At 39.1% G+C, this 27,896-nt stretch overlaps 1 pseudogene; it reads right to left on the minus strand.

Moving 5' to 3' along the window:
• Positions 1-27,896, minus strand: LOC124025062 (annotated as a pseudogene).

The raw sequence follows: 27,896 nt of genomic DNA on the forward strand, positions 1-27,896 counted from the left end.
CTGCCAGCCCTTGTCTGCAGTGCGATAGTAGGGGTAGTGTTTGGTGGGGCATGATGTGTGTAGATTCCAGACAGGTCAGCTGTCTGTCTGGTGCTGAAGAGATGGCCTGTACTATCAACTGGGCGTAGGAGTAGGGAGGTTCGATTCATCCTGGATAAGACAGGAGAGAGGGGTTCTGCATATATATATTGTGTCTAACCCCATTATATACTGAAGCATATACACTACACACTGGGACACACACACACACCTGGATACACAGGGGACACACACACACACACACACACACACACACACACACACACACACACACACACACACACACACACAGAGTGAAGTATACCTTGGGGCTGTCTCCGCCGGACTCTCCGTGTTGCTCAGCAACGCCCCGCTGTTGCTCGGAGACAGCCTTGGCAGCGAACTCCGCAGCCAGCTGGAGGTCAGATGTCACGCTGCGTCCGTAGCGAGTAACCTCGATGACCCCGCACCCCTCGGACTGGCCGGGCACGAGTTAGGAACACTGGAGAGGAGGATGAGAGGGGAGAAGGAGAATGAGAAGGAGAGCAGAACCTGAGAGGGGAGAAGGAGAGGACAATGAGAGGGGAGAAGGAGAGGACAATGAGAGGGGAGAAGGAGAGGACAATGAGAGGGGAGAAGGAGAGGACAATGAGAGGGGAGAAGGAGAGGACAATGAGAGGGAGAAGGAGAGCGACAATGAGAGGGGCCGGGCAGAAGGAACAGGAGAGGAGGACAACGAGAGGGGAGAAGGAGAGGACAGAATGAGAGGGGAGAAGGAGAGGACAATGAGAGGGAGAAGGAGAGACAATGAGAGGGGAGAAGGAGAGGACAATGAGAGGGGAGAAGGAGAGGACAATGAGAGGGGAGAAGGAGAGGACAATGGAGGAGAGAAGGAGAGGAGAGAAGGGAGAGGAGAGAAGGAGAGGAGAATGAGAGGGGAGAAGGAGAGGACAATGAGAGGGGAGAAGGAGAGGACAATGAGAGGAGAAGGAGAGGACAATGAGAGGGGAGAAGGAGAGGAGAATGAGAGGGGAGAAGGAGAGGACAGATGAGAGGGGAGAAGGAGAGGAGAATGGGAGGAGAGAAGGAGAGAGAATGGAGAGGGGAGAAGGAGAGGAGAAAGAGAGGGGAGAAGGAGAGGACAATGAGAGGGGAGAAGGAGAGGACAATGAGAGGGAGAAGGAGAGGACAATGAGAGGGGAGAAGGAGAGGACAATGAGAGGGGAGAAGGAGAGGACAATGAGAGGGAGAAGGAAAGGACAATGAGAGGGGATAACGGAGAGGAGAATGAGGGGAGAAGGAGAGGACAATGAGAGGGGAGAAGGAGAGGACAATGGGAGAGGAGAATGAGAGGGGAGAAGGAGAGGAGAATGAGAGGACAATGAGAGGGGAGAAGGAGAGGAGAATGAGAGGGAGAAGGATGAGAGAAGGATGAGGAGAGAGAGAGTAAGATCTAGAATAGGGTAACTCCACCTAACGGAATTGCGAATACATTTTTAAGTTAAAAATGAGCGTATGTCAAGGAGAGAACCATCAGTTCAAAGTTCAACAACAAATTCAATCCAATCAAATAAACCATTGACACGGAACATTTGACCCCATTACCTGGAACAACTGATTTACTGAGCGCCGCCAGCCCCTACGCTGTGTTCCAGATTAATTTATTTGGACCGTGGTGATTTGTAACACTGAAAGAGGCCCCTGGGTGTCACCATAACCCACCATATGACAACACCACCATACCATCACTACTATAACAGAGCTATACTATCACCACATGGTGACACCACCACTACTATAACAGAGCCATACTATCACCACTAAAATAACCGAACCAATAACACCACCATACTATCACCACTAAAATAACACCACTATACTATCACCACTAAAATAACACCACCATACTATCACCACTAAAATAACACCACCACTGTGCTAATAACACCATACTACATACTACCACCACTAAAATAACCGAACCAATCAATAACCACCACTAAAATAACACCACCATACTATCACCACTAAAATAACCCACCATACTATCACCACTAAAATAACCGAACCAATAACACCACCATACTACCACCACCACTAAAATAACACCACCATACTATCACCACTAAAATAACACCACCATACACCACCATATCACCACTAAAATAACCGAAATAACACAATAACACCACTAAAATAACATAACTATCACCACTAAAATAACACCACCATACTATCACCACTGAAATCAATAACACCACCATACTATCACCACTAAAATAACACCACCATACTATCACCACTAAAATAACCACTAAAATAACCAATAACACCACTAAAATACTATCACCACTAAAATAACACCACCATACTATCACCACTAAAATAACCGAACCAATAACACCATCATACTATCACCACTAAAATAACACCACCATACTATCACCACTAAAATAACACCACCATACTATCACCACTAAAATAACACCACCATACTATCACCACTAAAATAACACCACCATACTATCACCACTAAAATAACACCACCATACTATCACCACTAAAATAACCGAACCAATAACACCACCATACTACACACCACTAAAATAACTCACCACTGTAAAATAACACCACCATACTACCACCACTAAAATAACACCACCATACATACTATCACCACTAAAAAAATAACACCACACCACTATACTATCACCACTAAAATAACACCAATAAGCCAATAACACCACCATACTATCACCACTAAAATAACAGAACCAATAACACCACTATACTATCACCACTAAAATAACACCACCATACTATCACCACTAAAATAACAGAGCCAATAACACCACTATACTATCACCACTAAAATAACCGAACCAATAACACCACCATACTATCACCACTAAAATAACCTCACCACTGTACCAATAACACCACCATACTATCACCACTAAAATAACCGAACCAATAACACCACTATACTATCACCACTAAAATAACACCACTATACTATCACCACTAAAATAACACCACTATACTATCACCACTAAAATAACACCACCACTGTGCCAATAACACCACCATACTATCACCACTAAAATAACCGAACCAATAACACCACCATACTATCACCACTATACTATCACCACTAAAATAACCGAACCAATAACACCACCATACCATCACCACATGGTGACACCATCACTACTGTAACAGAGCTATACTATCACCACGAAAATTAACCACCACTCACCACTGTGCCAATAACACCACCATACTATCACCACTAAAATAACACCACCATACTATCACCACTAAAATAACCGAGCCAATAACAGCACCATACTATCACCACTAAAATAACCGAACCAATAACACCACTATACTATCACCACTAAAATAACACCACCATACTATCACCACTAAAATAACCGAGCCAATAACACCACCATACTATCACCACTAAAATAACCGAACCAATAACACCACCATACTACCACCACTAAAATAACACCACCATACTATCACCACTGAGTCAATAACACCACCATACCATCACCACTAAAATAACCGATAACAATAACAACCCTGCTGTCTGATCCCATGTATTAGATACCATCTCCTCCTGCTGTCTGATCCCATGTATTAGATACCATCTCCTGCTGTCTGATCCCATGTATTAGATACCATCTCCTCCTGCTGTCTGATCCCATGTATTAGATACCATCTCCTCCTGCTGTCTGATCCCATGTATTAGATACCATCTCCTGCTGCTGTCTGATCCCATGTATTAGATACCATCTCCTGCTGCTGTCTGATCCCATGTATTAGATACCATCTCCTCCTGCTGCTGTCTGATCCCATGTATTAGATACCATCTCCTCCTGCTGTCTGATCCCATGTATTAGATACCATCTCCTCCTGCTGTCTGATCCCATGTATTAGATACCATCTCCTCCTGCTGTCTGATCCCATGTATTAGATACCATCTCCTGCTGTCTGATCCCATGTATTAGATACCATCTCCTCCTGTCTGATCCCATGTATTAGATACCATCTCCTGCTGTCTGATCCCATGTATTAGATACCATCTCCTGCCAGTCTGATCCCATGTATTAGATACCATCTCCTCCTGCTGTCTGATCCCATGTATTAGATGCCATCTCCTCCTGCTGTCTGATCCCATGTATTAGATACCATCTCCTCCTGTCTGATCCCATGTATTAGATACCATCTCCTCCTGTCTCTGATCCCATGTATTACCATCTCCTCCTGCTGTCTGATCCCATGTATTAGATACCATCTCCTGCTGTCTGATCCCATGTATTAGATACCATCTCCTCCTGCTCTCTGATCCCATGTATTAGATACCATCTCCTCCTGCTGTCTGATCCCATGTATTAGATACCATCTCCTCCTGCTCTCTCTGATCCCATGTATTAGATACCATCTCCTCCTGCTGTCTGATCCCATGTATTAGATACCATCTCCTCCTGCTGTCTGATCCCATGTATTAGATACCATCTCCTCCTGCTGTCTGATCCCATGTATTAGATACCATCTCCTCCTGCTGTCTGATCCCATGTATTAGATACCATCTCCTCCTGCTGTCTGATCCCATGTATTAGATACCATCTCCTCCTGCTGTCTGATCCCATGTATTAGATACCATCTCCTCCTGCTGTCTGATCCCATGTATTAGATACCATCTCCTCCTGTCTGATCCCATGTATTAGATACCATCTCCTCCTGCTGTCTGATCCCATGTATTAGATACCATCTCCTCCTGCTGTCTCTCCTCCTGATCCCATGTATTAGATACCTCCTCCTGCTGTCTGATCCCATGTATTAGATACCATCTCCTGCTGTCTGATCCCATGTATTAGATACCATCTCCTCCTGCTGTCTGAACCCATGTATTAGATACCATCTCCTGCTGTCTGATCCCATGTATTAGATACCATCTCCTCCTGCTGCTGTCTGATCCCATGTATTAGATACCATCTCCTGCTGTCTGATCCCATGTATTAGATACCATCTCCTCCTGATCCCATGCTCTCCTGTCTGATCCCATGTATTAGATACCATCTCCTCCTCCTGTCTGATCCCATGTATTAGATACCATCTCCTGCTGTCTGATCCCATGTATTAGATACCATCTCCTGCTGCTGTCTGATCCCATGTATTAGATACCATCTCCTCCTGCTGTCTGATCCCATGTATTAGATACCATCTCCTCCTGTCTGATCCCATGTATTAGATACCATCTCCTCCTGTCTGATCCCATGTATTAGATACCATCTCCTGCTATTGGAGCCTGCTCTGCTCTGATTGGCTGCTGTATAAAACACATGTGGTCCGTCACCCCTCCATCTGCTACTGGGCGTGCAGGTTCTTGGTTCAACCCTGCTCAAACCTACCAGTCAGCTTATCAAGGTTCGGTTGAGCAGCTGAAATTTTACAACGTGGTTGTGTTAGAGCAGGGCTGGAGTAAAGCCTGCACCCCAACAGCTGGAATCTCCTGGAGGACAGTTGACCACCCTGCAACATTACATTTATAACCAAATACTGTGAGCGGCCCAGCCAGAGCCCGGACTTGAACCCGATCAAACATCTCCGAGAGAGACGTGTGTAATGAATTTCGTCTGCTGTTTGAAGAGAGTCAGACCGAAATGCAGCGTGTAGGTTACTCATGACTTTTAATGAAGAAATATGCGGTACATGAAATAACGGAAGAAGAAAACAACAAACGAGTGAAACTAATTACAGCCTATCTGGTGACTAACACTAAGACAGGTACAATCACCCACGAAATACAACGCGCACTCAGGCTGCCTAAATACGGTTCCAATCCGAGACAACGAGAATCAGCTGACTCCAATTAGGAATCGCCTCAGGCAGCCAAGCCTAACTAGACACAACCCTAATAATACACACTCCCAATTAATACAAACCCCAATACGAAATACAACATATAAACCCATGTCACACCCTGGCCTACCCAAACATATAACAAAAACACAAGATACAATGACCAAGGCGTGACAACGTGAAAATAATGGTACAGCGACGCTCCCCATCCAACCTGACAGAGCTTGAGAAGAACTACAGAAAGAATGGGAGAAATTTCCCAAATACAGGTGTGCCAAGCTTGTAGCGTCAAACCCAAGAAGACTCGATGCTGTAATCGCTGCCAAAGGTGCTTCAACAAAGTACTGAGGAAAGGGTCTGAATAGTTATGTAAAACGTGATATATATTAATTTTTTGGGGCAAACATGTCTAAAAACCTGTTTTCCCTTTGTCATTATGGAGTATTGTGATGTCGTTATGGGGTATTGTGATGTCGTTATAGGGTATTGTGATGTCGTTATGGGGTATTGTGATGTCGTTATGGGGTATTGTGATGTCGTTATGGGGTATTGTGATGTCGTTATGGGGTATTGTGATGTCGTTATAATATAATAATATGGGTATTGTGATGTCGTTATGGGGTATTGTGATGTCGTTATGGGGTATTGTGATGTCGTTATGGGGTATTGTGATGTCGTTATGGGGTATTGTGATGTCGTTATGGGGTATTGTGTGTAGATTGATGGGGGGGGTGATATAATCCAATTTAGAATAAGGCTTTAGCGTTGACAAAAGGTGTAAAAAGTCAAGTGGTTTGAATACCTTCTGAAGGCATATGTATATCCCTACTTTACAGTGTGAAGATCCCAACCCCACACACATACAGGCCCCCTCCTCTGGGCAGCAAAGTAAACACTGGTTTCCAGGGGAGAGTGTGTGTGTGTGTTTGTTTCGGCTCAGATGCTGTAGTGCGTCTGCAGGTGTTTCAAACAAAAGAAGAAGGAGACATGAGGAAGAAGAGTGAAAGACGTATGAAAGGAGAAAGAAAATACAGGAAAAGTAAGAAAAAATTACAAAAAAACTCAAATCAAACTGTAGAACTATAAAACTATAATCAAACAACCGTAGAACTATAATTAAACAACCGTAGAACGAGCTGGAACTATAATCAAACAACCGTAGAACTATAATCAAACAACCGTAGAACTATAATTAAACAACTGTAGAACTAGCTGGAACTATAATCAAACAACCATAGAGCTATAATCAAACAACCGTAGAACTAACTGGAGCTATAATCATACAACCGTAGAACGAGCTGGAACTATAATCAAACAACCGTAGAACTATAATCAAACAACCGTAGAACTATAATCAAACAACCGTAGAACTATAATTAAACAACTGTAGAACTAACTGGAACTATAATCAAACAACCGTAGAACTATAATTAAACAACTGTAGAACTAACTGGAACTATAATCAAACAACCGTAGAACTATAATCAAACAACTGTAAAACTAGCTGGAGCAATAATCAAACAACTGTAAAACTATGCAAATAGGTGTACAACTCTAGAACTATGCAAATAGGTGTACAACTCTAGAACTATGCAAATAGGTGTACAACTCTAGAACTATGCAAATAGGTGTACAACTCTAGAACTATGCAAATAGGTGTACAACTCTAGAACTATGCAAATAGGTGTACAACTCTAGAACTATGCAAATAGGTGTACAACTCTAGAACTATGCAAATAGGTGTACAACTCTAGAACTATGCAAATAGGTGTACAACTCTAGAACTATGCAAATAGATAGTGTACAACTCTAGAACTATTAACAAATAGAGTGTTGTACAAGTAACTCTTACAACTGTAGAACTAGAGAAATAGATAGTTGTAATTAACATGGTAGTAACCCTGTCATTAACCAACTGTAGAAATAGAGAAATAGATAGTTGTAATTAACATGGTAGTAACCCCTGTCATTAACCAACTGTAAAATAGAGAAATAGATAGTTGTAATGGTAGTAACCCTGTCATTAACCAACTGTAGAAATAGATAGTTGTAATTAACATGGTAGTAACCCTGTCATTAACCAACTGTAGAAATAGAGAAATAGATAGTTGTAATTAACATGGTAGTAACCCCTGTCATTAACCAACTGTAGAAATAGAGAAATAGATAGTTGTAATTAACATGGTAGTAACCCTGTCATTAACCAACTGTAGAAATAGATAGTTGTAATTAACATGGTAGTAACCCCTGTCATTAACCAACTGTAGAAATAGATAGTTGTAATTAACATGGTAGTAACCCCTGTCATTAACCAACTGTAGAAATAGAGAAATAGATAGTTGTAATTAACATGGTAGTAACCCCTGTCATTAACCAACTGTAGAAATAGAGAAATAGATAGTTGTAATTAACATGGTAGTAACCCCTGTCATTAACCAACTGTAGAAATAGAGAAATAGATAGTTGTAATTAACATGGTAGTAACCCCTGTCATTAACCAACTGTAGAAATAGATAGTTGTAATTAACATGGTAGTAACCCCTGTCATTAACCAACTGTAGAAATAGAGAAATAGATAGTTGTAATTAACATGGTAGTAACCCCTGTCATTAACCAACTGTAGAAATAGAGAAATAGATAGTTGTAATTAACATGGTAGTAACCCCTGTCATTAACCAACTGTAGAAATAGATAGTTGTAATTAACATGGTAGTAACCCCTGTCATTAACCAACTGTAGAAATAGATAGTTGTAATTAACATGGTAGTAACCCCTGTCATTAACCAACTGTAGAAATAGAGAAATAGATAGTTGTAATTAACATGGTAGTAACCCCTGTCATTAACCAACTGTAGAAATAGAGAAATAGATAGTTGTAATTAACATGGTAGTAACCCCTGTCATTAACCAACTGTAGAAATAGATAGTTGTAATTAACATGGTAGTAACCCCTGTCATTAACCAACTGTAGAAATAGATAGTTGTAATTAACATGGTAGTAACCCCTGTCATTAACCAACTGTAGAAATAGATAGTTGTAATTAACATGGTAGTAACCCCTGTCATTAACCAACTGTAGAAATAGATAGTTGTAATTAACATGGTAGTAACCCCTGTCATTAACCAACTGTAGATAGATAGTTGTAAACATGGTAGTAACCCCTGTCATTAACCAACTGTAGAAATAGATAGATAGTTGTAATTAACATGGTAGTAACCCCTGTCATTAACCAACTGTAGAAATAGATAGTTGTAATTAACATGGTAGTAACCCCTGTCATTAACCAACTGTAGAAATAGATAGTTGTAATTAACATGGTAGTAACCCCTGTCATTAACCAACTGTAGAAATAGATAGTTGTAATTAACATGGTAGTAACCCCTGTCATTAACCAACTGTAGAAATAGATAGTTGTAATTAACATGGTAGTAACCCCTGTCATTAACCAACTGTAGAAATAGATAGTTGTAATTAACATGGTAGTAACCCCTGTCATTAACCAACTGTAGAAATAGATAGTTGTAATTAACATGGTAGTAACCCCTGTCATTAACCAACTGTAGAAATAGATAGTTGTAATTAACATGGTAGTAACCCAGTCATTAACCAACTGTAGAAATAGATAGTTGTAATTAACATGGTAGTAACCCCTGTCATTAACCAACTGTAGAAATAGATAGTTGTAATTAACATGGTAGTAACCCCTGTCATTAACCAACTGTAGAAATAGATAGTTGTAATTAACATGGTAGTAACCCCTGTCATTAACCAACTGTAGAAATAGATAGTTGTAATTAACATGGTAGTAACCCCTGTCATTAACCAACTGTAGAAATAGATAGTTGTAATTAACATGGTAGTAACCCCTGTCATTAACCAACTGTAGAAATAGATAGTTGTAATTAACATGGTAGTAACCCCTGTCATTAACCAACTGTAGAAATAGATAGTTGTAATTAACATGGTAGTAACCCCTGTCATTAACCAACTGTAGAAATAGATAGTTGTAATTAACATGGTAGTAACCCCTGTCATTAACCAACTGTAGAAATAGATAGTTGTAATTAACATGGTAGTAACCCCTGTCATTAACCAACTGTAGAAATAGATAGTTGTAATTAACATGGTAGTAACCCCTGTCATTAACCAACTGTAGAAATAGAACCCCTGTCATAGTAGAAATAGTAATTAACATGGTAGTAACCCCTGTCATTAACCAACTGTAGAAATAGATAGTTGTAATTAACATGGTAGTAACCCCTGTCATTAACCAACTGTAGAAATAGATAGAAATAGATAGTTGTAATTAACATGGTAGTAACCCCTGTCATTAACCAACTGTAGAAATAGATAGTTGTAATTAACATGGTAGTAACCCCTGTCATTAACCAACTGTAGAAATAGATAGTAGTAATTAACATGGTAGTAACCCTGTCATTAACCAACTGTAGAAATGTAGAAATAGATAGTAGTAATTAACATGGTAGTAACCCCTGTCATTAACCAACTGTAGAAATAGATAGTAGTAATTAACATGGTAGTAACCCCTGTCATTAACCAACTGTAGAAATAGATAGTTGTAATTAACATGGTAGTAACCCAGTCATTAACCAACTGTAGAAATAGATAGTTGTAATTAACATGGTAGTAACCCCTGTCATTAACCAACTGTAGAAATAGAGAAATAGATAGTTGTAATTAACATGGTAGTAACCCCTGTCATTAACCAACTGTAGAAATAGATAGTTGTAATTAACATGGTAGTAACCCCTGTCATTAACCAACTGTAGAAATAGATAGTAGTTGTAATTAACATGGTAGTAACCCCTGTCATTAACCAACTGTAGAAATAGATAGAAATAGTAACCCTAGTTGTAATTAACATGGTAGTAACCCCTGTCATTAACCAACTGTAGAAATAGAAATAGAAATTAACATGGTAGTAACCCCTGTCATTAACCAACTGTAGAAATAGATAGTAGTTGTAATTAACATGGTAGTAACCCCTGTCATTAACCAACTGTAGAAATAGATAGTTGTAATTAACATGGTAGTAACCCCTGTCATTAACCAACTGTAGAAATAGATAGTTGTAATTAACATGGTAGTAACCCCTGTCATTAACCAACTGTAGAAATAGATAGTTGTAATTAACATGGTAGTAACCCCTGTCATTAACCAACTGTAGAAATAGATAGTTGTAATTAACATGGTAGTAACCCCTGTCATTAACCAACTGTAGAAATAGATAGTTGTAATTAACATGGTAGTAACCCCTGTCATTAACCAACTGTAGAAATAGATAGTTGTAATTAACATGGTAGTAACCCCTGTCATTAACCAACTGTAGAAATAGATAGTTGTAATTAACATGGTAGTAACCCCTGTCATTAACCAACTGTAGAAATAGATAGTTGTAATTAACATGGTAGTAACCCCTGTCATTAACCAACTGTAGAAATAGATAGATAGTTGTAATTAACATGGTAGTAACCCCTGTCATTAACCAACTGTAGAAATAGATAGTTGTAATTAACATGGTAGTAACCCCTGTCATTAACCAACTGTAGAAATAGATAGTTGTAATTAACATGGTAGTAACCCCTGTCATTAACCAACTGTAGAAAATAGAACCCCTAGTTGTAATTAACATGGTAGTAACCCCTGTCATTAACCAACTGTAGAAATAGATAGTTGTAATTAACATGGTAGTAACCCCTGTCATTAACCAACTGTAGAAATAGATAGTTTGTAATTAACATGGTAGTAACCCCTGTCATTAACCAACTGTAGAAATAGATAGTTGTAATTAACATGGTAGTAACCCCTGTCATTAACCAACTGTAGAAATAGATAGATAGTTGTAATTAACATGGTAGTAACCCCTGTCATTAACCAACTGTAGAAATAGATAGTTGTAATTAACATGGTAGTAACCCCTGTCATTAACCAACTGTAGAAATAGATAGTTGTAATTAACATGGTAGTAACCCCTGTCATTAACCAACTGAAATAGAAATAGATAGTAAATTAACATGGTAGTAACCCCTGTAATTAAATAGATAGTTGTAATTAACATGGTAGTAACCCCTGTCATTAACCAACTGTAGAAATAGATAGTTGTAATTAACATGGTAGTAACCCCTGTCATTAACCAACTGTAGAAATAGATAGTTGTAATTAACATGGTAGTAACCCCTGTCATTAACCAACTGTAGAAATAGATAGTTGTAATTAACATGGTAGTAACCCCTGTCATTAACCAACTGTAGAAATAGATAGTAGTTAACATGGTAATTAACAACTGTAGAAATAGATAGTTGTACATGGTAGTAACCCTGTCATTAACCAACTGTAGAAATAGATAGTTGTAATTAACATGGTAGTAACCCCTGTCATTAACCAACTGTAGAAATAGATAGTTGTAATTAACATGGTAGTAACCCCTGTCATTAACCAACTGTAGAAATAGATAGTTGTAATTAACATGGTAGTAACCCCTGTCATTAACCAACTGTAGAAATAGATAGTTGTAATTAACATGGTAGTAACCCCTGTCATTAACCAACTGTAGAAATAGATAGTTGTAATTAACATGGTAGTAACCCCTGTCATTAACCAACTGTAGAAATAGATAGTTGTAATTAACATGGTAGTAACCCCTGTCATTAACCAACTGTAGAAATAGATAGTTGTAATTAACATGGTAGTAACCCCTGTCATTAACCAACTGTAGAAATAGATAGTTGTAATTAACATGGTAGTAACCCCTGTCATTAACCAACTGTAGAAATAGATAGTTGTAATTAACATGGTAGTAACCCCTGTCATTAACCAACTGTAGAAATAGATAGTTGTAATTAACATGGTAGTAACCCCTGTCATTAACCAACTGTAGAAATAGATAGTTGTAATTAACATGGTAGTAACCCCTGTCATTAACCAACTGTAGAAATAGATAGTTGTAATTAACATGGTAGTAACCCCTGTCATTAACCAACTGTAGAAATAGATAGTTGTAATTAACATGGTAGTAACCCCTGTCATTAACCAACTGTAGAAATAGATAGTTGTAATTAACATGGTAGTAACCCCTGTCATTAACCAACTGTAGAAATAGATAGTTGTAATTAACATGGTAGTAACCCCTGTCATTAACCAACTGTAGAAATAGAGATAGTTGTAAATAGATAGTTGTAATTAACATGGTAGTAACCCCTGTCATTAACCAACTGTAGAAATAGAGAAATAGATAGTTGTAATTAACATGGTAGTAACCCCTGTCATTAACCAACTGTAGAAATAGATAGTTGTAATTAACATGGTAGTAACCCCTGTCATTAACCAACTGTAGAAATAGATAGATAGTTGTAATTAACATGGTAGTAACCCCTGTCATTAACCAACTGTAGAAATAGATAGAAATAGATAGTTGTAATTAACATGGTAGTAACCCCTGTCATTAACCAACTGTAGAAATAGATAGTTGTAATTAACATGGTAGTAACCCCTGTCATTAACCAACTGTAGAAATAGAGATAGTGTAATTAACATGGTAGTAACCCTATTAACCAACTGTTAGTAATTAACATGGTAGTAACCCCTGTCATTAACCAACTGTAGAAATAGATAGTTGTAATTAACATGGTAGTAACCCCTGTCATTAACCAACTGTAGAAATAGATAGTTGTAATTAACATGGTAGTAACCCCTGTCATTAACCAACTGTAGAAATAGATAGTTGTAATTAACATGGTAGTAACCCCTGTCATTAACCAACTGTAGAAATAGATAGTTGTAATTAACATGGTAGTAACCCCTGTCATTAACCAACTGTAGAAATAGATAGTTGTAATTAACATGGTAGTAACCCCTGTCATTAACCAACTGTAGAAATAGATAGTTGTAATTAACATGGTAGTAACCCCTGTCATTAACCAACTGTAGAAATAGATAGTTGTAATTAACATGGTAGTAACCCCTGTCATTAACCAACTGTAGAAATAGATAGTTGTAATTAACATGGTAGTAACCCCTGTCATTAACCAACTGTAGAAATAGATAGAAACCCCTGTCAGAAATAGTTGTAATTAACATGGTAGTAACCCCTGTCATTAACCAACTGTAGAAATAGATAGTTGTAATTAACATGGTAGTAACCCCTGTCATTAACCAACTGTAGAAATAGATAGTTGTAATTAACATGGTAGTAACCCCTGTCATTAACCAACTGTAGAAATAGAAATAGATAGTTGTAATTAACATGGTAGTAACCCCTGTCATTAACCAACTGTAGAAATAGATAGTTGTAATTAACATGGTAGTAACCCCTGTCATTAACCAACTGTAGAAATAGAAGTTGTAATTAACATGGTAGTAACCCCTGTCATTAACCAACTGTAGAAATAGATAGTTGTAATTAACATGGTAGTAACCCCTGTCATTAACCAACTGTAGAAATAGATAGTTGTAATTAACATGGTAGTAACCCCTGTCATTAACCAACTGTAGAAATAGATAGTTGTAATTAACATGGTAGTAACCCCTGTCATTAACCAACTGTAGAAATAGATAGTTGTAATTAACATGGTAGTAACCCCTGTCATTAACCAACTGTAGAAATAGATAGTTGTAATTAACATGGTAGTAACCCCTGTCATTAACCAACTGTAGAAATAGATAGTTGTAATTAACATGGTAGTAACCCCTGTCATTAACCAACTGTAGAAATAGATAGTTGTAATTAACATGGTAGTAACCCTGTCATTAACCAACTGTAGAAATAGATAGTTGTAATTAACATGGTAGTAACCCCATTAACCAACTGTCATTAACCAACTGTAGAAATAGAGAAATAGATAGTTGTAATTAACATGGTAGTAACCCCTGTCATTAACCAACTGTAGAAATAGATAGATTTGTAATTAACATGGTAGTAACCCCTGTCATTAACCAACTGTAGAAATAGAGAAATAGATAGTTGTAATTAACATGGTAGTAACCCTGTCATTAACCAACTGTAGAAATAGATAGTTGTAATTAACATGGTAGTAACCCCTGTCATTAACCAACTGTAGAAATAGATAGTTGTAATTAACATGGTAGTAACCCCTGTCATTAACCAACTGTAGAAATAGAAATAGATAGTTGTAATTAACATGGTAGTAACCCCTGTCATTAACCAACTGTAGAAATAGAGAAATAGATAGTTGTAATTAACATGGTAGTAACCCCTGTCATTAACCAACTGTAGAAATAGATAGTTGTAATTAACATGGTAGTAACCCCTGTCATTAACCAACTGTAGAAATAGATAGTTGTAATTAACATGGTAGTAACCCCTGTCATTAACCAACTGTAGAAATAGATAGTTGTAATTAACATGGTAGTAACCCCTGTCATTAACCAACTGTAGAAATAGAGAAATAGATAGTTGTAATTAACATGGTAGTAACCCCTGTCATTAACCAACTGTAGAAATAGATAGTTGTAATAGTTGTAATTAACATTAACCAACTAGTAACCCCTAGTCATTAACCAACTGTAGAAATAACTGAGAAATAGATAGTTGTAATTAACATGGTAGTAACCCCTGTCATTAACCAACTGTAGAAATAGATAGTTGTAATTAACATGGTAGTAACCCCTGTCATTAACCAACTGTAGAAATAGATAGTTGTAATTAACATGGTAGTAACCCCTGTCATTAACCAACTGTAGAAATAGATAGTTGTAATTAACATGGTAGTAACCCCTGTCATTAACCAACTGTAGAAATAGATAGTTGTAATTAACATGGTAGTAACCCCTGTCATTAACCAACTGTAGAAATAGATAGTTGTAATTAACATGGTAGTAACCCCTGTCATTAACCAACTGTAGAAATAGATAGTTGTAATTAACATGGTAGTAACCCCTGTCATTAACCAACTGTAGAAATAGATAGTTGTAATTAACATGGTAGTAACCCAGTCATTAACCAACTGTAGAAATAGATAGTTGTAATTAACATGGTAGTAACCCCTGTCATTAACCAACTGTAGAAATAGATAGTTGTAATTAACATGGTAGTAACCCCTGTCATTAACCAACTGTAGAAATAGATAGTTGTAATTAACATGGTAGTAACCCAGTCATTAACCAACTGTAGAAATAGATAGTTGTAATTAACATGGTAGTAACCCCTGTCATTAACCAACTGTAGAAATAGATAGTTGTAATTAACATGGTAGTAACCCCTGTCATTAACCAACTGTAGAAATAGATAGTTGTAATTAACATGGTAGTAACCCCTGTCATTAACCAACTGTAGAAATAGATAGTTGTAATTAACATGGTAGTAACCCCTGTCATTAACCAACTGTAGAAATAGATAGTTGTAATTAACATGGTAGTAACCCTTGTCATTAACCAACTGTAGAAATAGATAGTTGTAATTAACATGGTAGTAACCCCTGTCATTAACCAACTGTAGAAATAGATAGTTGTAATTAACATGGTAGTAACCCCTGTCATTAACCAACTGTAGAAATAGATAGTTGTAATTAACATGGTAGTAACCCCTGTCATTAACCAACTGTAGAAATAGATAGTTGTAATTAACATGGTAGTAACCCCTGTCATTAACCAACTGTAGAAATAGATAGTTGTAATTAACATGGTAGTAACCCCTGTCATTAACCAACTGTAGAAATAGATAGTTGTAATTAACATGGTAGTAACCCCTGTCATTAACCAACTGTAGAAATAGATAGTTGTAATTAACATGGTAGTAACCCCTGTCATTAACCAACTGTAGAAATAGATAGAATTAACATGGTAGTAACCCCTGTCATTAACCAACTGTTGTAATTAACATGGTAGTAACCCCTGTCATTAACCAACTGTAGAAATAGATAGTTGTAATTAACATGGTAGTAACCCCTGTCATTAACCAACTGTAGAAATAGATAGTAACCCCTGTCATGTAATTAACATGGTAGTAACCCCTGTCATTAACCAACTGTAGAAATAGATAGTTGTAATTAACATGGTAGTAACCCCTGTCATTAACCAACTGTAGAAATAGATAGTTGTAATTAACATGGTAGTAACCCCTGTCATTAACCAACTGTAGAAATAGATAGTTGTAATTAACATGGTAGTAACCCTGTCATTAACCAACTGTAGAAATAGAGAAATAGATAGTTGTAATTAACATGGTAGTAACCCCTGTCATTAACCAACTGTAGAAATAGAGAATTAACATAGATAGTTGTAATTAACATGGTAGTAACCCTGTAGAAATAGATAGTTGTAATTAACATGTCATTAACCAACTGTAGAAATAGATAGTTGTAATTAACATGGTAGTAACCCCTGTCATTAACCAACTGTAGAAATAGATAGTTGTAATTAACAGGGTTAGTAACCCCTGTCATTAACCAACTGTAGAACTGTAGAAATAGATAGTTGTAATTAACATGGTAGTAACCCCTGTCATTAACCAACTGTAGAAATAGATAGTTGTAATTAACATGGTAGTAACCCCTGTCATTAACCAACTGTAGAAATAGATAGTTGTAATTAACATGGTAGTAACCCCTGTCATTAACCAACTGTAGAAATAGATAGTTGTAATTAACATGGTAGTAACCCCTGTCATTAACCAACTGTAGAAATAGATAGTTGTAATTAACAGGGTTAGTAACCCCTGTCATTAACCAACTGTAGAAATAGATAGTTGTAATTAACATGGTAGTAACCCCTGTCATTAACCAACTGTAGAAATAGATAGTTGTAATTAACATGGTAGTAACCCCTGTCATTAACCAACTGTAGAAATAGATAGTTGTAATTAACATGGTAGTAACCCCTGTCATTAACCAACTGTAGAAATAGATAGTTGTAATTAACATGGTAGTAACCCCAGTCATTAACCAACTGTAGAAATAGATAGTTGTAATTAACATGGTAGTAACCCCTGTCATTAACCAACTGTAGAAATAGAGAAATAGATAGTTGTAATTAACATGGTAGTAACCCCTGTCATTAACCAACTGTAGAAATAGATAGATAGTTGTAATTAACATGGTAGTAACCCCAGTCATTAACCAACTGTAGAAATAGATAGTTGTAATTAACATGGTAGTAACCCCTGTCATTAACCAACTGTAGAAAACATAGTAACCCCTGTCAAATAGATAGATAGTTGTAATTAACATGGTAGTAACCCCTGTCATTAACCAACTGTAGAAATAGATAGTTGTAATTAACATGGTAGTAACCCCTGTCATTAACCAACTGTAGAAATAGATAGTTGTAATTAACATGGTAGTAACCCAGTCATTAACCAACTGTAGAAATAGATAGTTGTAATTAACATGGTAGTAACCCCTGTCATTAACCAACTGTAGAAATAGATAGTTGTAATTAACATGGTAGTAACCCCTGTCATTAACCAACTGTAGAAATAGATAGTTGTAATTAACATGGTAGTAACCCCTGTCATTAACCAACTGTAGAAATAGATAGTTGTAATTAACATGGTAGTAACCCCTGTCATTAACCAACTGTAGAAATAGATAGTTGTAATTAACATGGTAGTAACCCCTGTCATTAACCAACTGTAGAAATAGATAGTTGTAATTAACATGGTAGTAACCCTGTCATTAACCAACTGTAGAAATAGATAGTTGTAATTAACATGGTAGTAACCCCAGTCATTAACCAACTGTAGAAATAGATAGTTGTAATTAACATGGTAGTAACCCCTGTCATTAACCAACTGTAGAAATAGATAGTTGTAATTAACATGGTAGTAACCCCTGTCATTAACCAACTGTAGAAATAGATAGTTGTAATTAACATGGTAGTAACCCCTGTCATTAACCAACTGTAGAAATAGATAGTTGTAATTAGAGTAACCCCTGTCATTAACCAACTGTAAAATTAGATAGTTGTAATTAACATGGTAGTAACCCCTGTCATTAACCAACTGTAGAAATAGATAGTAGTTGTAATTAACATGGTAGTAACCCCTGTCATTAACCAACTGTAGAAATAGAGAAATAGATAGTTGTAATTAACATGGTAGTAACCCCTGTCATTAACCAACTGTAGAAATAGATAGTTGTAATTAACATGGTAGTAACCCTTGTCATTAACCAACTGTAGAAATAGAGAAATAGATAGTTGTAATTAACATGGTAGTAACCCCTGTCATTAACCAACTGTAGAAATAGATAGTTGTAATTAACATGGTAGTAACCCCTGTCATTAACCAACTGTAGAAATAGATAGTAGTTGTAATTAACATGGTAGTAACCCCTGTCATTAACCAACTGTAGAAATAGATAGTTGTAATTAACATGGTAGTAACCCCTGTCATTAACCAACTGTAGAAATAGATAGTTGTAATTAACATGGTAGTAACCCCTGTCATTAACCAACTGTAGAAATAGATAGTTGTAATTAACATGGTAGTAACCCCTGTCATTAACCAACTGTAGAAATAGATAGTTGTAATTAACATGGTAGTAACCCCTGTCATTAACCAACTGTAGAAATAGATAGTTGTAATTAACATGGTAGTAACCCCTGTCATTAACCAACTGTAGAAATAGATAGTTGTAATTAACATGGTAGTAACCCCTGTCATTAACCAACTGTAGAAATAGATAGTTGTAATTAACATGGTAGTAACCCCTGTCATTAACCAACTGTAGAAATAGATAGTTGTAATTAACATGGTAGTAACCCCTGTCATTAACCAACTGTAGAAATAGATAGTTGTAATTAACATGGTAGTAACCCCTGTCATTAACCAACTAGAGAAATAGATAGTTGTAATTAACATGGTAGTAACCCTGTCATTAACCAACTGTAGAAATAGATAGTTGTAATTAACATGGTAGTAACCCCTGTCATTAACCAACTGTAGAAATAGATAGTTGTAATTAACATGGTAGTAACCCCTGTCATTAACCAACTGTAGAAATAGATAGTTGTAATTAACATGGTAGTAACCCCTGTCATTAACCAACTGTAGAAATAGATAGTTGTAATTAACATGGTAGTAACCCCTGTCATTAACCAACTGTAGAAATAGATAGATAGATAGTTGTAATTAACATGGTAGTAACCCCTGTCATTAACCAACTGTAGAAATAGATAGTTGTAATTAACATGGTAGTAACCCCTGTCATTAACCAACTGTAGAAATAGATAGTTGTAATTAACATGGTAGTAACCCCTGTCATTAACCAACTGTAGAAATAGATAGTTGTAATTAACATGGTAGTAACCCCTGTCATTAACCAACTGTAGAAATAGATAGTTGTAATTAACATGGTAGTAACCCCTGTCATTAACCAACTGTAGAAATAGATAGTTGTAATTAACATGGTAGTAACCCCTGTCATTAACCAACTGTAGAAATAGATAGTTGTAATTAACATGGTAGTAACCCCTGTCATTAACCAACTGTAGAAATAGATAGTTGTAATTAACATGGTAGTAACCCCTGTCATTAACCAACTGTAGAAATAGATAGTTGTAATTAACATGGTAGTAACCCCTGTCATTAACCAACTGTAGAAATAGATAGTTGTAATTAACATGGTAGTAACCCCTGTCATTAACCAACTGTAGAAATAGATAGTTGTAATTAACATGGTAGTAACCCCTGTCATTAACCAACTGTAGAAATAGATAGTTGTAATTAACATGGTAGTAACCCCTGTCATTAACCAACTGTAGAAATAGATAGTAACCCCTTGTAAATAGATTAACATGGTAGTAACCCCTGTCATTAACCAACTGTAGAAATAGATAGTTGTAATTAACATGGTAGTAACCCCTGTCATTAACCAACTGTAGAAATAGATAGTTGTAATTAACATGGTAGTAACCCCTGTCATTAACCAACTGTAGAAATAGATAGTTGTAATTAACATGGTAGTAACCCCTGTCATTAACCAACTGTAGAAATAGATAGTTGTAATTAACATGGTAGTAACCCCTGTCATTAACCAACTGTAGAAATAGATAGTTGTAATTAACATGGTAGTAACCCCTGTCATTAACCAACTGTAGAAATAGATAGTTGTAATTAACATGGTAGTAACCCCTGTCATTAACCAACTGTAGAAATAGATAGATAGTAATTAACATGGTAGTAACCCCTGTCATTAACCAACTGTAGAAATAGATAGTTGTAATTAACATGGTAGTAACCCCTGTCATTAACCAACTGTAGAAATAGATAGTTGTAATTAACATGGTAGTAACCCCTGTCATTAACCAACTGTAGAAATAGATAGTTGTAATTAACATGGTAGTAACCCCTGTCATTAACCAACTGTAGAAATAGATAGTTGTAATTAACATGGTAGTAACCCCTGTCATTAACCAACTGTAGAAATAGATAGTTGTAATTAACATTAACCAACTGTAGAAATAACCCCTGTCATTAACCTCACAACCTTTTCTTTAACTCATGTATTTTGTAATAAATCTGTCTTTTTTCAGCACCTTACTTTTGCTACAAACGACAACACTCCACCCCCTTCTCTCCCTACACATCCCTCCTCTTCTCTGTCTCCCCCCCCACAGTGTCAGCACGAGAACTGCCAAGGAGAGGGGGAGGTTTGGGGAGAATATAAACACACACAGTATAAACTTGTCCAACTAGATCAGTGGCTCGTATTACCATGTGAAGGTCCAATGTTTTTGTTTTGAGAGTGTGTTAGTGTGTGTGTGTGTTAGTGTGTGTGTGTGTGTGTTAGTGTGTGTGTGTTAGTGTGTGTGTGTGTGTTAGTGTGTGTGTGTTAGTGTGTGTGTGTGTGAATTGTTGTGGGGGAGTGTTACAGTAGCTAAAGTAGCAAGCCTGAAAAAGGTCACAGTGTGATAGGAGCGAGGGAAGGGGTGTGTGTGTGTGTGTATGGGGGAGTGTGTGTGTGGGAGTGTGTGTGTATGGGTGAGTGTGTGTGTATGGGGGAGTGTGTGTGTATGGGTGAGTGTGTGTGTATGGGTGAGTGTGTGTGTGTGTGTGTGTGTGTGTATGGGGGAGTGTGTGTGTATGGGTGAGTGTGTGTGTGTGTGTGTGTGTGTGTGTATGGGGAGTGTGTGTGTATGGGGAGTGTGTGTGTATGGGGAGTGTGTGTGTGTGGGGGGAGTGTGTGTGTGTGGGGGAGTGTGTGTGTGAGTGTGTGTGTATGGGTGAGTGTGTGTGTATGGGGGAGTGTGTGTGTATGGGGGAGTGTGTGTATGGGGGAGTATGTGTGTGTGTGTGTGTGTGTATGGGGGAGTGTGTGTGTATGGGGAGTGTGTGTGTATGGGGAGTGTGTGTGTGTGGGGGGAGTGTGTGTGTGGGGGGAGTGTGTATGTGTGAGTGTGTGTGTATGGGTGAGTGTGTGTGTATGGGGGAGTGTGTGTGTGGGGGAGTGTGTGTGTATGGGGGAGTATGTGTGTGTGTGTGTGTGTGTGGGGAGTGTGTGTGTATGTGTGTGTGTGTGTGGGGAGTGTGTGTGTGTGGGGGAGTGTGTGTGTGTGGGGGAGTGTGTATGTGTGTGTGTGTGTGTGTGTGTGTGTGTGTGTGTGTGTGTGTGTGTGTGTGTGTGTGTGTGTGTGTGTGTGTGTGTGTGTGTGTGTGTGTGTGTGTGTGTGTGTGTGTGTGGGAGTGTGTGTGTGTGTGTGTGTGTGTGTGTGTGTGTGTGTGTGTGTGTGTGTGTGTGTGTGTGTGTGTGTGGGGCCTAAGGGGGAGCTCTGAAAAGGAAACCAGTGAGTGGAGAGCAGGAGAAAAAAAAAACACAAGTTGAGGCAAAAAAAACAAAAAACCTGGGGTTGGACCAATCAGGAGCCTGCTAGCGGCTGCCGTGCCATATATGGCTTGTGTACACATACTATGACACCGGATGGCCCACGTGGTGCAGGACAACACACACACCACCAGGGGGAGACAGACACACAGGGAATAATGCTAGAATACTTCCTCTTTCCAGGTTTTTTATTCTGATTCAAAGTATTGTTCGAGTGTTTTCAGGCACCTATGTCCAAACAGTAAAGAAGATAATAATAATAATAATAATAATAATAATAATAATAATAATAATAATAAAATGATATAATTTTTCAGAACGGATAAATGTTTTTATTGTAAAATTAAAACGACTAAAACCCAGATATAAAAGTATGTAGAAAAGATAGAGCTCTATCTTGAACTAAAAGATAGAGTTCTATCTTGGAATAAAAGATAGAGCTATATAATTGAAATAAAAGATAGAGCTATATAATTGAAATAAAAGATAGAGCTCTATCTTGAAATAAAAGATAGAGCTATATATTGAAATAAAAGATAGAGCTATATATTGAAATAAGATCATGTTGTTTGAGAACTAACAGTCACCAAAATAAAAACTAGACAAATCAGGGACAATCTGAAATTCCCCCGAATTATGGTGTCATGGCACGAGCCTCCACTAAAGCCAATTCAGAGATTCTGAACGTGAGTGAGTGAGTGAGTGAGTGAGTGAGTGAGTGAGTGAGTGTGTGTGTGTGTGAGAGCAGACATGTGTTGGTGTGTCTCCTCACCTGAGGGTCCCTGTCGGAGAGGGCAGCGGGCTGACCAGGTGTCGCAGGTCCTCGTGGTGCATTGTGGGAATGCTGATCTTGAGGGGGGAGATGTGTGGGAGGAGGGTGAGGCGGGGCGGGGGGAGACCGCTGCTCCTCCTCTCTCGACTCCTCCCAGACAACAGAGAGGAGAACTGGATTTTGATCACTGTACTGGGGAACCTGAACACACATCTAGGAGGAGAGGTAGAGAGGAAGAGGAGGAGAGGGGGAAGAGGAGGCGAGGGGGGAAGAGGAGGCGAGGGGGGGAAGAGGAGGCGGAGGGGGGAAGAGGAGGCGAGGGGGAAGAGGAGGCGAGGGAAGAGGAGGCGAGGAAGAGGAGAGCGAGGGAAGAGGAGGCGAGGGAAGAGGAGGCGAGGGAAGAGGAGGCGAGGGAAGAGGAGGCGAGGAAGAGGAGGCGAGGGAAGAGGAGGCGAGGGAAGAGGAGGCGAGGGAAGAGGAGGCGAGGGAAGATGAGGAGAGGGAAGAGGAGATCGGGAGGAAGACGGACGGAGGTGTTTTTTTTAGTATATCTTAGAGTTACTAGACATCTCTTCAGTAAAACACTTCCTACTTCCTGGTAGTGCAGGCTTTAGTTCCAACCCAGCAATAAGTTTAAAACCTCAACAGAATCGGTGGGTCCCTCCGCGGGACGGTTGAGCTAACGTAGGCTAATCACATTAGCCTGAGGTTGTAAGTAACAAGAACATTTCCCAGGACGTAGACATATCTGATATTGGCAGAATGCCTAAATTATTGTTAATCTAACTGCACTGTCCAATTTACAGTAGCTGTTACAGTGAACTAATACCATGCTATTGTTTGAGGAGAGCACACAGTTATGAACTTGAAAATGTATTGATAAACCAATTAGGCACATTTGGGTAGTCTTGATACAATATCTTGCACAGAAATGCAATGGTTCATTGGATCAGGCTAAAACTTTGCACGTACACGGCTGCCAACTAGTGGCCAAAATCTAAATTGCGGCTAAAGTCCAAAGTTAAATCAGGAAATGTATTATCTTTTACCAGATCTAACGAGTTACATTCTCCTACATTCATTTAACATTTCCACAAACTTCAGTGTTTCCTTTCAAATAGTATCAAGAATATGCATATTCTTGCTTCAGGATAGTTAGTTTTTGGGTATGTTTTTTTTTTAAATATGTTTTTTTTATTAAGGGGCGGAACCTTTTAACACACCTGGTTACACCTGTGGTAACAGGCCTCCAGACTAACATTTTCCCCTGGTGATACTGGTGCCACTAAGTTTTTCAGTTGGTGGCAGCAGGTTAGCATATAGACAGAGACAGACAGACTTTTACACACACACACACACACACACACAAATAGTTCCATTGACAGCTGTACCTGCCTCACACTTAATTTCTTTAAACATCCACATACCTGGGTAAGAAAACAGGAGCTATCCCTTGTTCTCCTTTCAAAATGTGTGTGTGACTGGGAAAAGGAGGAGATACATCTCTAATTGATGAGATCCCATTGGATGATTGGAGATGACATCATAGAATTAAGAATCCTATTCCTCATTACAAAAACAAAACAAAAAACAAAGCAACAGTATTGTCATCTGTGTGATCAGCTGACGGCTTGACGCTGCGGCAACGGTGATCTTGGGCTTGTGTGCGCGGCTGCTCAGTCACGGAAACCCATTTTCATGAAGCTCTCGATCAATAGTTATTGTGCTGACGTTGCTTCCAGAGGCAGTTTGGAGTCTGTAGTGAGTGTTGCAACGGAGGACAGACGACAACAACGAAAAATGCTTCAGCGGGCCCCTTCACTACAGACCCTGGTTCGATTCCTTCCTGTGAGCTTGGGCTCGGGGTGTCACTACAGACCCTGGTTCGATTCCTTCCTGTGAGCTTGGGCTCGGGGTGTCACTACAGACCCTGGTTCGTTTCCTTCCTGTGAGCTTGGGCTAGAGGCGTCACTACAGACCCTGGTTCGATTCCTTCCTGTGAGATTGGGCTAGAGGTGTCACTACAGACCCTGGTTCGATTCCTTCCTGTGAGCTTGGGCTAGAGGTGTCACTACAGACCCTGGTTTGATTCCTTCCTGTGAGCTTGGGCTAGGTGTCACTACAGACCCTGGTTCGATTCCTTCCTGTGAGCTTGGGCTCGAGGTGTCACTACAGACCCTGGTTCGATTCCTTCCTGTGAGCTTGGGCTAGAGTTGTCACTACAGACCCTGGTTCGATTCCTTCCTGTGAGCTTGGGCTCCCTGGTGGCGCAGCGGTCTAAGGCAGTGCATCTCAGCGCTAGAGGTGTCACTACAGACCCTGGTTCGATTCCTTCCTGTGATCTCGGGCTCCCGGGTGGCGCAGCGGTCTAAGGCACTGCATCTCAGCGCTAGAGGTGTCACTACAGACCCTGGTTTGATTCCAGGCTGTATCACAACCAGTTGTGTTTGAAGTCCCATAGGACGGTGCACAATCGACCCAGAGTTGTCCAGGTTAGGGTTTGGCAGTCATTGTAAATAAGAATTTGTTCTTAATTGACTTGCCTAGTTGAAAGATTAAATAAATAACATTTAAAAATGGCGTGTCCTACCACTTCGAGGCTGAGCCGTTGTTGCTCCTAGACGTTTCCACTTCACAATAACAGCACTTATAGTTGACCGGGGGGCAGCTCTAGAAAGGCAGACAATTTACAACCTGACTTGGTTGGAAAGGGGGCATCCTATGACGTTGAAAGTCACTGAGCTCTTCACTAAGGCCATTCTACTGTTAATGTTTGTCTATGGAGATTGCATGGCAGTGTGTTTGATTATATACAGCTGTCGGCAACGGGTGCGGCTGAAATAAACAAATCCACTAATTTGAAGGGTTGTCCACATACTTTTGGCCATGTATTATTAATGTATATATTAAACCCCTTCAAATGAGTGGATTAGTGTGTTTTGTCTGTCTATCTATCTATATATATATAGATATATATATTTTTTTTTGGGGGGGGATAATGTGTGTATTTTTCTGTATTTACTTGATAGGTATTAGTGTTGGGAGCTAGAAACACACGTATACTGCACCTGCAGATCTGTGTTACGCGACCAATAAACGTAGGTTTGATAGTGAATAGCCGTCATGCTGACTTGAGACTGTTTACATTCTGTGTTTACGGGACACAATGTCGCCACCACCGTCCGTCAAAAACCACAAAGTAACTCTAAAATGTTTCCGTTTAGCTGCGCAGTCTCCTAAAGACCAGAAGACTGCAATGGATTCACTTTAGCTAAACAGCTCGTATCTTCCCAATGTAGTTTTAAACCAAGTTAAGAGACTGTGTCTATATATATATATATATATTTTTTTTTTACAATATCGGGTTTTCAATGCGAATGGCTAATGCATAGAGTAGACAACTTTGACTAGTGGTCTTAACTTTCTAACTTACAGCTAAAAAAATGTGAATCGTGGCAGGTGTTTGTTTATTAATTAACAAGTCCAACAAAAAGTTTGCTTTAATTAACATAACTAGCATGCTAATGTTGCTAACTTTACAGTAGGCAGCTGAAAAATGTGACTTGTGGCAGGTACTTACTCCCGGGGCAGCTGCAGGGGAGGCGCGCCTCTCCTCTGAAACACGCCGTCCACGAAGACGCCGTTCTTCCCGAGGCAGCGCAGCGAAAACCCGCACGGCTCCTCGAAGGTGATCTGGAGGTGCCGCCGAGAGATGAAGCTCGAGTGACCCATGTTTATATCCACGGAGCCGTGCGACGAGTTACGGCCTACGGTCACTGTCCGCTGCCTCATGACGAAATCAAAGTCCCGGCCTTCGAGCCTGGCCAGGGCCCGAGGAGGAGACGCGAGGCGAGGAGGCATCGCGCAGCCCCGACTCAGCACCGAAGAGCCCGAGAAGGTGAAATTGGGAGGGTATGCGGGTGAGGTCACCCCGACTCGAACAGGGCTGCACGGGGCAGATTGCAAGGCCAGTAGGGCTCGAGCTCCGGTGTCGTCCCGAAAGTCTGCCATCTTCTTTTTTTTGGGGGGGGGGGGGGTTGAATACAAACACACTCTCGACTCTCAGACACACAGGTCCCAGTAACGCGAAGGGTTATTGGACGGGCCGCTCACGAGCTCCGTCGCTGTGGGAGAGAGACAGAAACAACATGGATTCTGGCCGCGGCGAAAACCCGGCGTGAACGCGGGGAGTGTGAATCCGGAAATGGCTTTAGTTTCGAAAAAGTTGTCTCGACCCTCAATCCAATAACACCGATAAGAGAAGTGGTAAACATCACACTGTTTGCTGCTCAGTATATTACACCCCCATCCTATAACCCACGAGCCCTATTTATTTGTGGCATTGTTCAAGACCGGGATGGCTATTATTATTATTATTGAAGAAGTTAGGCATATTGTAATCTTATTTAACAATATTATCTTAAGATGA

Source organism: Oncorhynchus gorbuscha, unplaced genomic scaffold, assembly GCF_021184085.1.
Source record: "Oncorhynchus gorbuscha isolate QuinsamMale2020 ecotype Even-year unplaced genomic scaffold, OgorEven_v1.0 Un_scaffold_2147, whole genome shotgun sequence".
In the NCBI taxonomy this organism is placed as follows: domain Eukaryota; kingdom Metazoa; phylum Chordata; class Actinopteri; order Salmoniformes; family Salmonidae; genus Oncorhynchus; species Oncorhynchus gorbuscha.